This window comes from Triticum dicoccoides, chromosome 7B (genome assembly GCF_002162155.2).
Source record: "Triticum dicoccoides isolate Atlit2015 ecotype Zavitan chromosome 7B, WEW_v2.0, whole genome shotgun sequence".
NCBI classification, from domain to species: Eukaryota; Viridiplantae; Streptophyta; class Magnoliopsida; order Poales; family Poaceae; genus Triticum; species Triticum dicoccoides.
Window position 1 is genome coordinate 635,894,929 of NC_041393.1, and position 15,588 is coordinate 635,910,516.

General features: G+C 42.7%; 1 pseudogene; it reads left to right on the plus strand.

The window, feature by feature from the left end:
* The window catches only part of LOC119339265, a 102,349-nt pseudogene that overhangs the window by 64,752 nt on the left and 22,009 nt on the right, over nt 1–15,588 (plus strand).

A 15,588-nucleotide genomic window follows, 5' to 3' on the forward strand; every position in this document is an offset into this window, starting at 1 on the left:
ATAGCAGTAGCACGGTTTGCACTGGACGCGCTACTGCTATTTTCCTGTCAGCAGCGCGTTTTGATAACACGCGCTGCTGCTAAATAGCAGTAGCGTGGTATTTTGAGGAGCGCTGCTGGTAAGATTCTGTGTATAGGCTTTTCCCTAGTAGTGCAACTCTCTGGAAAGCTTATTACCAAAATCGGTATCACCGAGTTTGTGTAATCGGTCTCACCGAGATTACATTATGCCCTAACCCTAACCATATCGGTCCTACCGAGTTGCATGTCGGTCCCACCGAAAATCCTAACGGTCACTAGGTTTACTAGATCGGTCTGACCGAGTCTGTTGAATCGGTCCCACCGAGTTTGGTAGATTGTGTGTAACGGTTATATTTTGTGTGGAGGCTATATATACCCCTCCACCTCCTCTTCATTCATGGAGAGAGCCATCAGAACAAACCTACACTTCCAACTTACCATTTCTGAGAGAGAACCACCTACTCATGTGTTGAGGCCAAGATATTCCATTCCTACCATATGAATCTTGATCTCTAGCCTTCCCCAAGTTGCTTTCCACTCAAATCTTCTTTCCACTAGATCCAAATCCCATGAGAGAGAGTTGAGTGTTGGGGAGACTATCATTTGAAGCACAAGAGCAAGGAGTTCATCATCAACGCACCATTTGTTACTTCTTGGAGAATGGTGTCTCCTAGATTGGCTAGTTGTCACTTGGGAGCCTCCGACAAGATTGTGGAGTTGAGCCAAGGAGTTTGTAAGGGCAAGGAGATCGCCTGCTTCGTGAAGATCTACCGCTAGTGAGGCAAGTCCTTCGTGGGCGACGGCCATGGTGGGATAGACAAGGTTGCTTCTTCGTGGACCCTTCGTGGGTGGAGCCCTCCGTGGACTCGCGCAACCGTTACCCTTCGTGGGTTGAAGTCTCCATCAACGTGGATGTATGATAGCACCACCTATCGGAACCACGCCAAAAACATCCGTGTCTCCAATTGCGTTTGAATCCTCCAAACCCTTCCCTTTACATTCTTGCAAGTTGCATGCTTTAATTTCCGCTGCTCATATACTGTTTGCATGCTTGCTTGAATTATGTGATGATTGCTTGACTTGTCCAAAGATAGCTAAAATCCTCCAAACTCTAAAATTGGGAAAAGGTTAAGTTTTTAATTGGTCAAGTAGTCTAATCACCCCCCTCTAGACATACTTCAAGGTCCTACAAGTGGTATCAGAGCTTTGGTCTCCATTTGCTTTGATTCCATAGCTTTTGGTGGTCATAGCCTTGGTTTCACAACCTAGGAGAGTATGGCGTCTAGCGAGGGAAATTATCACCGTAGAGGTCCTTACTTTGATGGTACTAATTTTGCTAGTTGGAAGCATAAGATGAAAATGCATATTCTTGGACATAACCCCGCCGTTTGGGCTATTGTGTGTATTGGTTTGCAAGGTGAATTCTTTGATGGGAGAGAGCCAAACCGTGAAGCTAGCACAGATGAATTGAAGATGCTACAATACAATGCTCAAGCTTGTGATATCCTCTTCAATGGCTTGTGCCCTGAGGAATTCAACAAAATCAGCCGTCTTGAGAATGCAAAGGAAAGTTGGGATACTTTGAATGATATGCATGAAGGTACCGACTCCATCAAGGAATCCAAGTTGGATGTGCTCCAAAGTCAGCTTGACAAGTTCAAAATGAAGGATGGTGAAGGTGTCGCTGAAATATACTCTAGGCTTGCTCTTATCACAAATGATATTGCCGGCTTAGGGAGTGAAGAGATGACCGACAGATTCATCATCAAGAAGATCCTAAGAGCATTGGATGGAAAGTATGATACCGTGTGCACATTGATCCAAATAATGCCAAATTACAAAGATCTCAAGCCAACGGAAGTCATTGGAAGAATTGTTGCTCATGAGATGTCACTCAAGGATAAGGAGGAACTTCACAACAAGTCAAGCGGTGCTTACAAACCTCATGTGAAGCCCCCACATCATCAAGTGAGAAACAAACCTTCAATGAAGAATTGAGCTTAATGGTGAAGAACTTCAACAAATTCTACAAGAGTAGAAGCAAAGAAAGAAGCTCTAAGTCAAGGTCCTACAATGACAAAAGATCTTCTAGTCGAGAGCGCAATTGCTACAATTGTGGGAGACCCGGACACTATTCCAATGAGTGTACGGCACCCTACAAAAGAAGAGAAGACTCTCCATAAAGAAGAAGCAAAAGAGAAGAATCACCACCAAGAGAGAGGAGGAGTAGAGATGATCGTTATGAACGAAGACCCTCACGGAGAAGCAAAGATTCGGAAAGGAAGGACAAGTCATCAAGGAGCTACACAAAATGAAGACATCAAGCTCATGTTGGTGAATGGGTATCCGGCTCCGGCTCCGACTCCGACAATCACTCCGAGAGAAGCTATCACTCCGACTCCGAATAGACTCAAGATGAAGGTGTTGTCGGGCTAGCACTTGTGTCAACCAACTCCTACGACATATTTGATCCACCAAATGAAGGAATTTGAAGATGCTTCATGGAAAAAGGTCCAAAGGTAACACACCCCGAGTATGTTGATTTCAATAGTGATGAAGATGACTTGCTAGGTGATGATGATTTACTTGTTGACAACTCTAGTGATGAATACTATGATGAAACGTCAATTAATCATGCTAATCAAGATAAAATGAATGACAATGATAAGGAGAAGATTGAGCTTCTAACTCAAGAACTAAACACTCTTAAGTTAGCTCATGAAACTATCTTCAAAGATCATCGAGAACTTTTAAGGGCTCAAGAGAAGTTACGCTTTGAAAAGCTCAATCTTGAGCAAGAGCATGAGTTCTTAAAGGCAATCAATGATGATCTCCGTAAGAAAAGTTCTTCTTACGTTGCCAAGCGTTTACTCTTATCTACTTACATGCCTCAAGTCAAGTCTAGTAACAAGTACAAGAAAGATCCTTCCTCTAGTAGTAACAATAATAATGCCAAATCCAATATTATTGCTTCTAGTAGTTCTATTGATTCCACTAATGATTCTCTTAGCCAAGTTACACTTGAGCAAGAAAATAGCTTATTGAAGGGAATTATAGAGAAAGGTGTATACAAGAGCCTTGTCGGGAGTAAGCAATTCGAGGAAATTGTACGCAAGCAAGGAAGGCACCGGAAGAATCAAGGTGTTGGTTTTGAATGAAAGTTCAATGCCAATGGAGTTGAGTGGGAAGAAGATCAATACCAAAAGACGAAGTTTGTTCCTCAACAAGAGAAGTATGATCCTACTTCCTTCAAGGGAACACAAGCACAAGATGATCTTCCACCACAAGACCACAAGAACAAAGGAAAGGACAAGCTTCAAGAGGAGATTGATGCATTTGAAGAAGCACCTAAGGCCTTGGTCAAGTGGGTTCCCAAGACTACGTCAAGTTCTACTTCATCAAGTACAACTACAACTCCAAGGATTCCCATCAAGATGATGTGGATCCCGAAGAAGAAGAACTAGAGAGTTCTTGAGGGTGACTCTGGCAACATTCTTCACTCATATCATTACGGAAAGGACAAGTGCAATCAACTTCCACATCTTGCACTAGTTCAAGGAGTCACAAACCCTCATGTTGGTAAGGCAAGGGACAAGGTAACCAAATGATTTCATGGACATCATCTTGTGTGTGCATCACTCTATGTCTATGGATATTCTTGTTTGTTCCTTGTGGGACTAACCCATGTAGGTATTGAAAGTTCAACTCACTCCAAAGGATTGCTCCAAATGATCTACATCAACATTGAGCATCCACATCTTCAACACCTACATGAAGTCATCATCGACCAAACCCAAGGTTAGTTCATCCCTCTAAGGGGGGATCTCACATCTAGGGGGAGCTTAACTCTAAGAATTGAGTCAAATCAACTCTAATGATGTGAACACATCAATGCATTATGTAAAAGTGGTAACCCCACTTGAGCTTAAACGATGAGTATGACCTATGATCAAATGTTCTCATTTGACTCCTAAGTCAATATACTCATATATAGATGACCTAGTCATCGCCAATTGTTTGATAGATGCTAGAATTGGTTGTGCATGCTTTGTCACATATTTCATTTGCCATTTTATTGTGTGAGCATGTTGGATGCATATTTTACTCATTCCAGGACATCCACTTGTTGCTTTGATTGTTTGGGTTCTTTTTCTTTGGCCAAGTGGATGGACAAGAATGCCTAAGGACCTTCTCTAGCTATCTATGCTTTTCTTGTCTCAAACTCTATTCATGCTACATCACAAAATTTGATCAAGTCAGATTTGAACCACTCTGTGTGAGGAGCACTCGGAGTCCCCGATTCGTCATAGACATAAACTTCCAAAACTTCTTTGTGATTCTCGGTCTGACCGATTCCTCCATTTCGGTCCTACCGAGACCACTAAGTCGATCTAGGTTTTCAATCTCGGTGCAACCAATTTGAACTTTTCGGTCACACCGAGTTGCTGTAACTGTCAACAGTTATGCATCTCGGTGCCACCGAGTTGTTCCACTCGGTCACACCGACAGGGTCGGGCTATATATACTCACGGGCAAAAATTTGGAAAATTTCTCCAAACCTCTTCGCCCGCGCATAGCTCGCTCTGCCTCCAGGGTCTCCGGATCGTCTCCTCGTCGCCAGCCGCCTCCTGTCGCTGGTCTCCGCCGCTGTCAACGGAATTCACCTCCGTCGTTGCCGCCGTAGCGAGTTCATCGCCAAGCTAGGGTATGGACTCGATCACAGTGCTATCCCCGTCCGATTCCTAGCACATTGTGTTCATTATGATTCTTGCCACGATTGAGACACTCCTATCCAGTCAATACAATCCTTAGAATAGATGCGATTTGAAAATTTAGGGTTAGGTTTCCACTGAAACCATCTCGGACCCACCGGGTTGAAAAACTCGGTCCCACCGATTTGGCTAACATCATTGCACTAGTAACTCTCGGTCTGACCAAGAATTGCTAATCGGTGTGACCGATTTTAGAACTTTGTGAAACCCTAGCAGTCTCGGTGCCACCGAACTGTGACTCGGTCCGACCGAGTTCACCAGTTTAGGTTCCAAAAACTGCTTCGGTATCACCGAGTTTGAAAATCGGTTGATACGAAATGCTTTCTGTGGAAAACTAAAACTAAGTTTTTGAATCATTCTTTTGCAAAAATCTCTGCATTTTGTGATGCTCATCCATTCTATCTCATCTATAACTATTCACAGGGTTAGCAGTCAGTGATTTCAGCATGTCAGACCAAAGTGATAGTCAGAACAAGTCAGAAGAGCAGATTCAGATGGGTGAGGGCACTAGTCCCTCTAGCACTTCAGATGATGGCAGCAGGAGCACCCCAAGCAATTTTCCTAAAGCTGCCACCATGACAAGGAAGAAGAGAACCTCAGAATCTGAGGATGAGGATTATATGGCAGAAGAAGATGAGGCTACTTCCAATAAGGTAGTGCTCAAAAAGGAGTATGGCTCAACAAAGGACACAAAGCCTGGACTCAATAGGAAGGTCCCTGCCAAGAGGACACCTATGCTGAAGGTCAGAGGATCAACTCAAGTACTTGATAAACCTGATCCCAAAGAGCGAGCTGCAGAAGGAAAGAAGAGGAAGGAAAGGGTCAAAAGACCATGACCAGAGTGATTGGAAAGCCTTCCATGATGGAAGAGGAGGAGGAAGAAGAGGTTGTTGCACCAGCACCCAAGGCACAAAAGCTGATGGGTGATGACATAAAGTTAGGGGCTGCAACATCAAAGCCCAAGGAAGCACCCAAAGCTGTCCCAAGCCTAAGATTGCACCAAAGAGGAATACCAGGAGTATTCTAGCTGCTGAGAAGAACAAGGCCCCAGTGCCAGAAGTTGCTGATGAGGAAGATGATGAAGGACAAGTCCTGAGGAAGCTAAAGCCAAAGATTCCAGACCACAATGATGCTCATCCTGTGGCTGAGAACATGAAGTTGAGAAAGGATGCAGGACTCAGAGTGTGGAGGTTGTCAGATCCACATGCTATCAGGAGAAGGACTATTGTTGATTACAGGTTCCACACAAAGGAACAGCAGGATTTTTATGAGACAGTGTTGTTGGACAAGAAGCCTATAGTGTGTGACATGAGGTGGGTCGGCTGGACCTACATGAAGGAGAATGAAGAACACTATCCTGGAGTGCAAGACAGTTTTATTGCTTGTGGAGTTGCAGACTTTGTTGGGCAGAAGCTCACAAAGTGGAATGATGAGCTCATTATGCAATTCTACTCCACAGCACACTTCTATCCAGATGACAGGATAGTTTGGATGTCTGAAGGTACAAGGTACCAGTCAACCATTCAGGAATGGGCAAATCTGATCAATGCCCCAAAGGAGAGTGAAGATGACTTGGATGTCTATGCCAAGAAGAAGATGGATCACAATACCATGGCTCATATGTACAAGGAAATCCCAGATGCTGCAGTTAAGACACATAAGTTTGGGTCAGTTCATTTTCTTCTGTCAGGACTCCCAACAATCAACTGGATCCTAAGGCATACTCTATTGCCCAAGTCAGGTGACCACAACATGATTAGAGGGCATGCTATAAACTTGCTCCACATGTTTGATGTGCCACAGAAATTCAAGGTCATGAGCCTCATTGTTGAGACCATTAAGAGGAAAGCAGCAGACCAAAAGAGGAGTTGTGGGTATGCCCCACATATTCAGGAGTTGATTAACTCAAAGATGGGCACATGCACATACTTGCTGGACAAAGAACATTTTGCTATCTATCCATAATTTGAGGACAATCAAGTTGTGATGAATGAGAATGAACCATCATCAGTGCAAGATCAAGTTAAGAAGGAGAAAGCAAAGAGACAGAAGGCTGCCAAGATGCCAACTCAAGAGGAGGCATCTGAGTACTTTTTGAAGAACAAGCAAGAGCCGCTTGGTTACTTGATAGCATCAACTCTGAGGATTGAGAAGGGGTTGGCCACCCTAACTCAAAACCAGGAGAGCCTAGAAAGAATCATGGAACAAAAATTCTATGATCTAGATGTCAAAGTAACTGAGATTTAGTCAGTTGTGGAGCAGCTACATGATAACATGCAGGAGAGGAAGGGCAAGACAACCACTGATGCATTTGCCAGAGTGCCCAAAGCTGAAAGATCAGCTGCAGTGCCTATGACAGACACCAGAGCCACATCATCTGCACCAGCTACAGCTCCTACAGCTCCAGTGCAACCAGCTCCAGCACCAACTCCTCCAGCTCCATCCACATCAACTGAAGCCTTCGTCCAAGGAGCCATCTCTACACCACCACCTGAAGATCAAGCCTGAGAGTCAATCTAGCACTATGAATTTTCTATGAACTTTTTGGTAACTTGTTGCCAAAGGAGGAGAAAGATGTATAGATCATAGGCTTCGAGAGAGAGAGTGTTGCTTTTTGTTCTCTCTTGCTTTGGTGGTTAAACTTTGTTTGCTTTTGATTGCTTGAGATACTATGCTATTACTTGTGAGACATTGATGATCATGTGTTTGATCATAAGCTACACTTATGCTTGCTAGATGATATTATGTTACATATGCTTATATGATCATTCACTTTGCTTGGTGATAAGTGCATGTATTCAATCTTTATTATTTTGAGCGCTCCACCAAGATGTATGTGACATGGAAGAGTAACCCATGAGCCTAATTCCTTGTGCATTTGCAGTCCAAAGCAAATCTTAAACTATGCACAAATTTAGGGGGAGCTCTTGCTTATCACATACTTCTCAAAGCGACGATGTTTTATTTCTTATTATCATTTGTCGAAGCTTTGATCTATATGTTGTCATCAATTACTAAAAAGGGGGAGATTGAAAGTGCAACTATCCCTAGGTGGTCATGGTAATTCATAACAACATATAGCTCATTGAGCTAATGCTATTCCAAGACTATTATTTCAGGAAAGCTCAATGAATGGCATGGCATGGATGATGAAAGTGGATCCCTCAAAATACTAAGGACAAAGGATTGGCTCAAGCTCAAAAGCTCAAGACTCTTCATTTTACATTTTAGTGATCCAAGATCACATTGAGTCTATAGGAAAAGCCAATACTATCAAGGAGGGATGAGGTGTTTCTTAATGAGCCTCTTGCTTGAAGTGCTTAGTGATATGCTCCAAAAACACTCAACTACTTTCTCACTTCCACATATGACCTAAAACCAAATGCAAACTCGGCCATATCGATTCTTTCTATCCGGCGCCATCGAGTTCAAATGTCATAGCCACAGCCACAAACCCTAGGCAAATCGGTCTTACCGATAGGGATCTCGGTCTCACCGAGATGGGATTGTAATCTCTCTGTTTCCCTTCGTAACGTTTTGGTCTAACCGAAGTGAGCGATCGGTCCCATCGAGATTGCAATGTAAACTCCCTGTTTCCTTTCCGTAACATTTTGGTGTCACCAAAAAGAGCGAATCGGTCCCACCGAGTTTACCTGACCAACTCTCTGGAAAGCTTATTACCAAAATCGGTCTCACCAAGTTTGTGTAATCGGTCTCACCGAGAATAGGTTATGCCCTAACCATATCGGTCCTACCGAGTTGCATGTCGGTCCCACCGAAAATCCTAACGGTCACTAGGTTTACTAAATCGGTCTGACCGAGTCTGTTGAATCGGTCCCACCGAGTTTGGTAGATTGTGTGTAACGGTTAGATTTTGTGTGGAGGCTATATATACCCCTCCACCTGCTCTTCATTCGTGGAGAGAGCCATCAGAACAAACCTACACTTCCAACTTACCATTTCTGAGAGAGAACCACCTACTCATGTGTTGAGGCCAAGATATTCCATTCCTACCATATGAATCTTGATCTCTAGCCTTCCCCAAGTTGATTTCCACTCAAATCTTCTTTCCACCAGATCCAAATCCCATGAGAGAGAGTTGAGTGTTGGGGAGACTATCATTTGAAGCACAAGAGCAAGGAGTTCATCATCAACGCACCATTTGTTACTTCTTGGAGAGTGGTGTCTCCTAGATTGGCTAGGTGTCACTTGGGAGCCTATGACAAGATTGTGGAGTTGAACCAAGATGTTTGTAAGGGCAAGGAGATCGCCTACTTCGTGAAGATCTACCGTTAGTGAGGCAAGTCCTTCGTGGGCGACGTCCATGGTGGGATAGACAAGGTTGCTTCTTCGTGGACCCTTCGTGGGTGGAGCCCTCCGTGGACTCGCGCAACCGTTACCCTTCGTGGGTTGAAGTCTCCATCAACGTGGATGTATGATAGCACCACCTATCGGAACCACGCCAAAAACATCCATGTCTCCAATTGCGTTTGAATCCTCCAAACCCTTCCCTTTACATTTTTGCAAGTTGCATGCTTTAATTTCCGCTGCTCATATACTCTTTGCATGCTTGCTTGAATTGTGTGATGATTGCTTGACTTGTCCAAAGATAGCTAAAATCTGCCAAACTCTAAAATTGGGAAAAGGTTAAGTATTTAATTGGTCAAGTAGTCTAATCACCCCCCTCTAGACATACTTCAAGGTCCTACAAATAGTTGCACGTAGGTTGCAGAATAATAGTAGAAAGGGAAATTTGTTTGGAGGAATTTATGCAACCCGTGTGGCTAATTATCTTGGTATAGCCCCACGAGAAGGAGATATGATTATATCACCTGTTATTTTGGATTATGAAGCTATGGTTAATCATCAGTTTCTTGGGAGGTATGAACAATTCCTCCAATATCGACTAACCTATGACAGACACAACATCGTCCATGTTACTCTTCCTGCTCCCTACCTTTTAGATTATCAGGCAAAAGGAAGATATGTTGTCACCTGGGAGGAAGTAGCTGAACACGAGAGGGGAGCGGAGGCAGCTCGCCAACACGCTTCAGCTCAGGAGGCGGTTGCCGCTGCATCTCAGTACGACCCCAGTTTCACTTATGGATATCAGACAGGCGGTCCTTGGTACTAGACCAACTTAGGCCAAAAGCCTAATTAACCTTGGGGGAGTACGTATTTCTCATCGACTTTACATTCATGTTCACACACTAGTCGTTGGTGCTCATACTCTTTCATTGTATTATCCATGTTAGTTTAATTTTCTTTCTCACATTCTTCTTGTGTATTTGATAAACCTTAAGAAAAAACAAAAAAAATTAGTTAGTTTAATTTCCATGCTTGTAGTAGAAATTAAAATGAAAACCCAAAAAGATTTCTTGTTCTTCTTCTTACTTGTTGGGAGCTTTCCCGTGTAAATAGTTTTCTTTTCTTTTCTTTCCTTTGGGGGTCGAGAAGACCATATTGAAAATGCTTAGTGGCTATCATATGCATGATTGTTTATTTAACTTAGAGCCCATATTACTTGTCTTCTCTCTTGAGTTGAATGCTTGCAGATTCCAGCTTAGTCCAATGCACATGCACTATTATTATTATACACATCGTTCAGTCGTGCAAGTGAAATGTAATAATGACGATATATGATGGACTTATTGAGATGAGAAAAGCTGGTATGAAGTAGACCTCTCTTGTTTTTGTAAATATGATGAGTTCATCGTTCCTGATTCAGCTTATTATGAAGTAAACATATTTGCAATGACATTTAGAGATTATAGTTGCTTGTGCCATGCTTGATTAGCTATGAGTTATAATGGTCTACCTTGCGTGCCAACATGCTATTAGAATGATTATGATGTGGTATGATGGGATGGTATCCTCCTTTGAATGTATTGAGTGACTCGACTTGGCACATGTTCATGCATGTAGTTGAATCAAATCAACATATCCTTCATGATATTTATGTTCATGGTGGATTATATCCTACTCATGCTTGTATTCGGTGTGAATTAATTTTAATGCATGTTTATGACTGTTGTCGCTCTCTCAGTTGGTCACTTCCCAGTCTTTTGCTAGCCTTCACCTGTACTAAGCGGGAATTCTGCTTGTGCATCCAAACTCCTTAAACCCCAAAGTTGTTCCATATGAGTCCACTATACCTTCCTATATGTGGTATTTACCTGCCGTTCCAAGTAAATTTGTATGTGCCAAACTCCAAACCTTCAAATGAAATTCTGTTTTTTATGCTTGAGCAGCTCATGTTACAACTAGGGCTGCCTATATCTTCCATGCTAGGTGGGTTTATTCTCAAGAGGAGTGGACTCCGCTCCTCATTCATGAGAAAGGGCCGGTAACCGGGATGCCCAGTCCCATGATCCAAAAAGATCAAATCAAATCAAAATAATTAAACAAAACTCCCCCAGGGCTGTTGTTAGTTGGAGGCACTCGTCGTTTCGAGCAAGCCATGGATTGATGCTTGTTGGTGGTTGGGGGAGTATAAACCTTTACCATTCTGTTTGGGAACTGCCTATAATGCATGTAGTATGGAAGATACAACCATCTCATAGTTGTTGCGTTGACAGCAAAAGTATGCCGCTCAAAATGTTATTCAATCTCTATTTTAAAATCGAGCTCTGGCACCTCTACAAATCCCTGCTTCCCTCTACGAAGTGCCTATCTATTTCCTTTTATGTTGAGTCATCACCCTTCTTATTAAAAGCATCCGCTGGAGAGCACACTGTCATTGTCATTCATTACTATTGGTTTATATTGGCTATGACTTGACTGGATCTCTTTTACCATGAATTACAATGTTTAGTCAGTCCTTGATCTTTAAAGGTGCTCTGCATTTATGTTTTGCGGTCTCAGAAAGGGCTAGCGAGATACCATTTCGTTGTATCATGTTATGATTGTTTTGAGAAAGTGTTGTCATCCGAGTTTTATTACTATGGCTCGCTAGCTGATTATGGTATTGATATGAGTAATTGTGAGACCTAAGTGTTATTGTGAGTATGGTTAGTTCATAATATTTGCTGAAACTTGAATGCTGGCTTTTCATGTTACAACAACAAGAGCAAACAGAGTTTGTAAAAGTTTTTCTTTATCACTTTCAGTTTATCAACTGAATTGGTTGAGGACAAGCAAAGGTTTAAGCTTGGGGGAGTTGATACGTCTCCAACGTATCTACTTTTCCAAACACTTTTGCCCTTGTTTTGGACTCTAACTTGCATGATTTGAGTGAAACTAACCCGGACTGACGCTGTTTTCAGCAGAACTGCCATGATGTTGTTTTATGTGTAGAAAAGAAAAGTTTCCAGAATGTCCTGAAAATTCACGGAGGCACTTTTTGGAATTAATAAGAATTTCTGGGCGAAAGAAATACACCAGGGGGCCCACACCCTGTCCACGAGACAGCCCCCCCTCCCCCCCCCCGCCCTATAGGGCGCGCCCCCCTATCTCTTGGGCCCCCTGGACCTCCACTGTCCTCAACTCCAACTCCATATATTCACGTTCGGGGAGAAAAAAATCAGGGAGAAAGTTTCATCACATTTTACGACATGGAGCCGCCGCCAAGCCCTAATCTCTCTCGGGGGGGCTGATCTAGAGTCCGTTCGGGGCTCCGGAGAGGGGGATTCGTCGTCGTCGTCATCATCAACCATCCTCCATCACCAATTTCATGATGGTCACCGCCATGCGTGAGTAATTCCATCGTAGGCTTGCTGGACGGTGATGGGTTGGATGAGATTTACCATGTAATCAAGTTAGTTTTGTTAGGGTTTGATCCCTAGTATCCACTATGTTCTGAGATTGATATTGCTATGACTTTGCTATGCTTAATGCTTGTCACTAGGGTCCGAGTGCCATGATTTCAGATCTGAACCTATTATGTTTTCATGAATATATGTGTGTTCATGATCCTATCTTGCAAGTCTATAGTCACCTATTATGTGTTATGATCCGACAACCCCGAAGTGACAATAATCAGGATACTTCTCGGTGATGACCGTAGTTTGAGGAGTTCATGTATTCACTATGTGCTAATGCTTTGTTCCGGTTCTCTATTAAAAGGAGGCCTTAATATCCCTTAGTTTCCACTAGGACCCCGCTGCCACGGGAGGGTGATACGTCCATTTTGCATCATTCTTTTATATCAATATTTATTGCATTATTGGATGTTATTAAACATTATATCTCAATACCTATGGCTATTCTCTCTTATTTTACAAGGTTTACCATGAAGAGGGGGAATGCCGGCAGCTGGAATTCTGGCTCGAAAAGGAGCAAACATTGGAAACCTATTCTGCACAACTCCAAAAGTCCTGAGACTCCACGAAACAACTTTTTGGATTTAATAAGAATTTATGAGCGAAAGAAATAGGCCAGGGGGCCCACACCCTGTCCAGGAGACATGGGGCGCCCCCCCCCCCTATAGGGTGTCCCCTATCTCCTGGGCCCCCTGGTGGGCCTCCGGCGTCCATCTTCTGCTATATCATCACTTTTACCTTGGAAAAAATCGTGGGCAAGCTTATGGGACGAAACTCCACCGCCACGAGACGGAACCTTGGCGGAATCAATCTAGGGCTCTGGCGGAGCTGTTCTGCCGGGGACACTTCCCTCCGGGAGAGGGACATCATCACCAACGTCATCACCAACAATCCTCTCATCGGGAGGGGGTCAATCTCCATCAACATCTTCACCAGCACCATCTCCTCTCAAAACCCTAGTTCATCTCTTTTATCCAATCTTCTATCAAAACCACAAATTGGTACCTGTGGGTTGCTAGTAGTGTTGATTACTCCTTGTAGTTGATGCTAATTGGTTTACTTGGTGGAAGATCATATGTTCAGATCCTTTATGCATATTATTACCCCTCCAATTATGAACATGAATATGCTTTGTGAGTAGTTACGTTTGTTCCTGAGGACATGGGTGAAATCTTGCTATTAGTAGTCATGTGAATTTGGTATTCGTTCGATATTTTGATGAGATGTATGTTGTCTTTTCCTCTAGTGGTGTTATGTGAACGTCGACTACATGACACTTCACCATTATTTGGGCCTAGAGGAAGGTATGGGAAAGTAATAAGTAGATGATGGGTTGCTAGAGTGACAGAAGCTTAAACCCTAGTTTATGTGTTGCTTCGTAAGGGACTGATATGGATCCATATGTTTAATGATGTGGTTAGGTTTACCTTAATACTCCTTTTTGTTGTTGTGGATGCTTGCAATAGGTGTTAATCATAAGTGGGATTCTTGTCCAAGTTAGGGCAGTACCCAAGTACAGGTCCACCCACATATCAAATTATCAAAGTACCGAACGCGAATCATATGAACGTGATGAAAACTAGCTTGACGATAATTCCCAATGTGTCCTCGGGAGCTCCTTTACCATTATTAGAATTTGTCTAGGCTTATCCTTTGCTACATAAAGGATTGGTCCACCTTGCTGCACTTTATTTACTTTATTTACTTGTTGCTCGTTACTATTTATCTTATCACAAAACTATCTATTACCTACAATTTCAGTGCTTGCAGAGAAAACCTTACTGAAAACCGCTTATCATTTCCTTCTGCACCTCGTTGGGTTCGACACTCTTACTTATTGAAAGGATTAGGATAGATCCCCTACACTTGTGGGTCATCAAGACTCTTTTCTGGCGCCGTTGCCGGGGAGTGTAGCGCTTTTGGTGAGTGGAACTTGCTAAGGAAACATTTATATAGTGTGCTGAAATTTTCTTTTACTTGTCACCATGGAAACTAATCCTTTGAGGGGCTTGTTTGGGGTATCTTCACCCCAACCAGAAGAGCAAAGAGTTGCTCCTCAACCTACTGAACTTTATGAAAATATTCACTTTGAGATTCCTTCAGGTATGATAGAAACACTGCTAGCTAATCCATTTGCAGGAGACGGAACATTGCATCCCGATTTACACCTTATCTTTGTGGATGAAGTTTGTGGATTATTTAAGCTTGCAGGTATTCCTGATGATGTTGTCAAAAGGAAGGTCTTCCCTTTATCTTTGAAGGGAGATGCATTGACATGGTATAGGCTATGTGATGATAAAAGATCTTGGAATTATAAGCGATTGAAGTTGGAATTTCACCAGAAGTTCTATCCTATGCATCTTGTTCATCGTGATCGTAATTACATATATAATTTCTGGCCTCGCGAAGGAGAAAGCATCTCTCAAGCTTGGGGGAGGCTTAAGTCAATGTTATATTCATGCCCCAATCATGAGCTCTCTCGGGAAATGATTATTCAGAATTTTTATGCTCGGCTTTCTCTTCATAATCGCAACCTGCTCGATACTTCCTGTGCTGGTTCTTATATGCTGAAGACTATTGATTTCAAATGGGACTTATTGGAAAGAATGAAACGCAACTCTGAAGATTGGGGTTCTGACGATGGTAAGAAGTCAGGTATGACACCTAAGTTCGATTGTGTTAAATCTTTTATGGATACCGATGCTTTTCGTGGATTTAGCGCTAAGTATGGACTTGACTCTGAGATAGTAGCTACTTTTTGTGAAACTTTTGCTACTCACGTTGATCTCCCTAAAGAGAAGTGGTTTAAATATAATCCTCCTGTTGAAGTGAAAGTAGTTGCACCTATTACAGTTGAAGAAAAGACTATTACCTATAGTGATCCTATTGTACCTACTGCTTATGTTGAAAAACCTCCTTTTCCTGTTAGGATAAAAGATCATGCTAAAGCTTCGACTGTTGTTCGTAAGAATAATACTAGGACTTATACACCTCCTGAGAAAATTAATGTTGAACCTAGTATTGCTATGGTTAAAG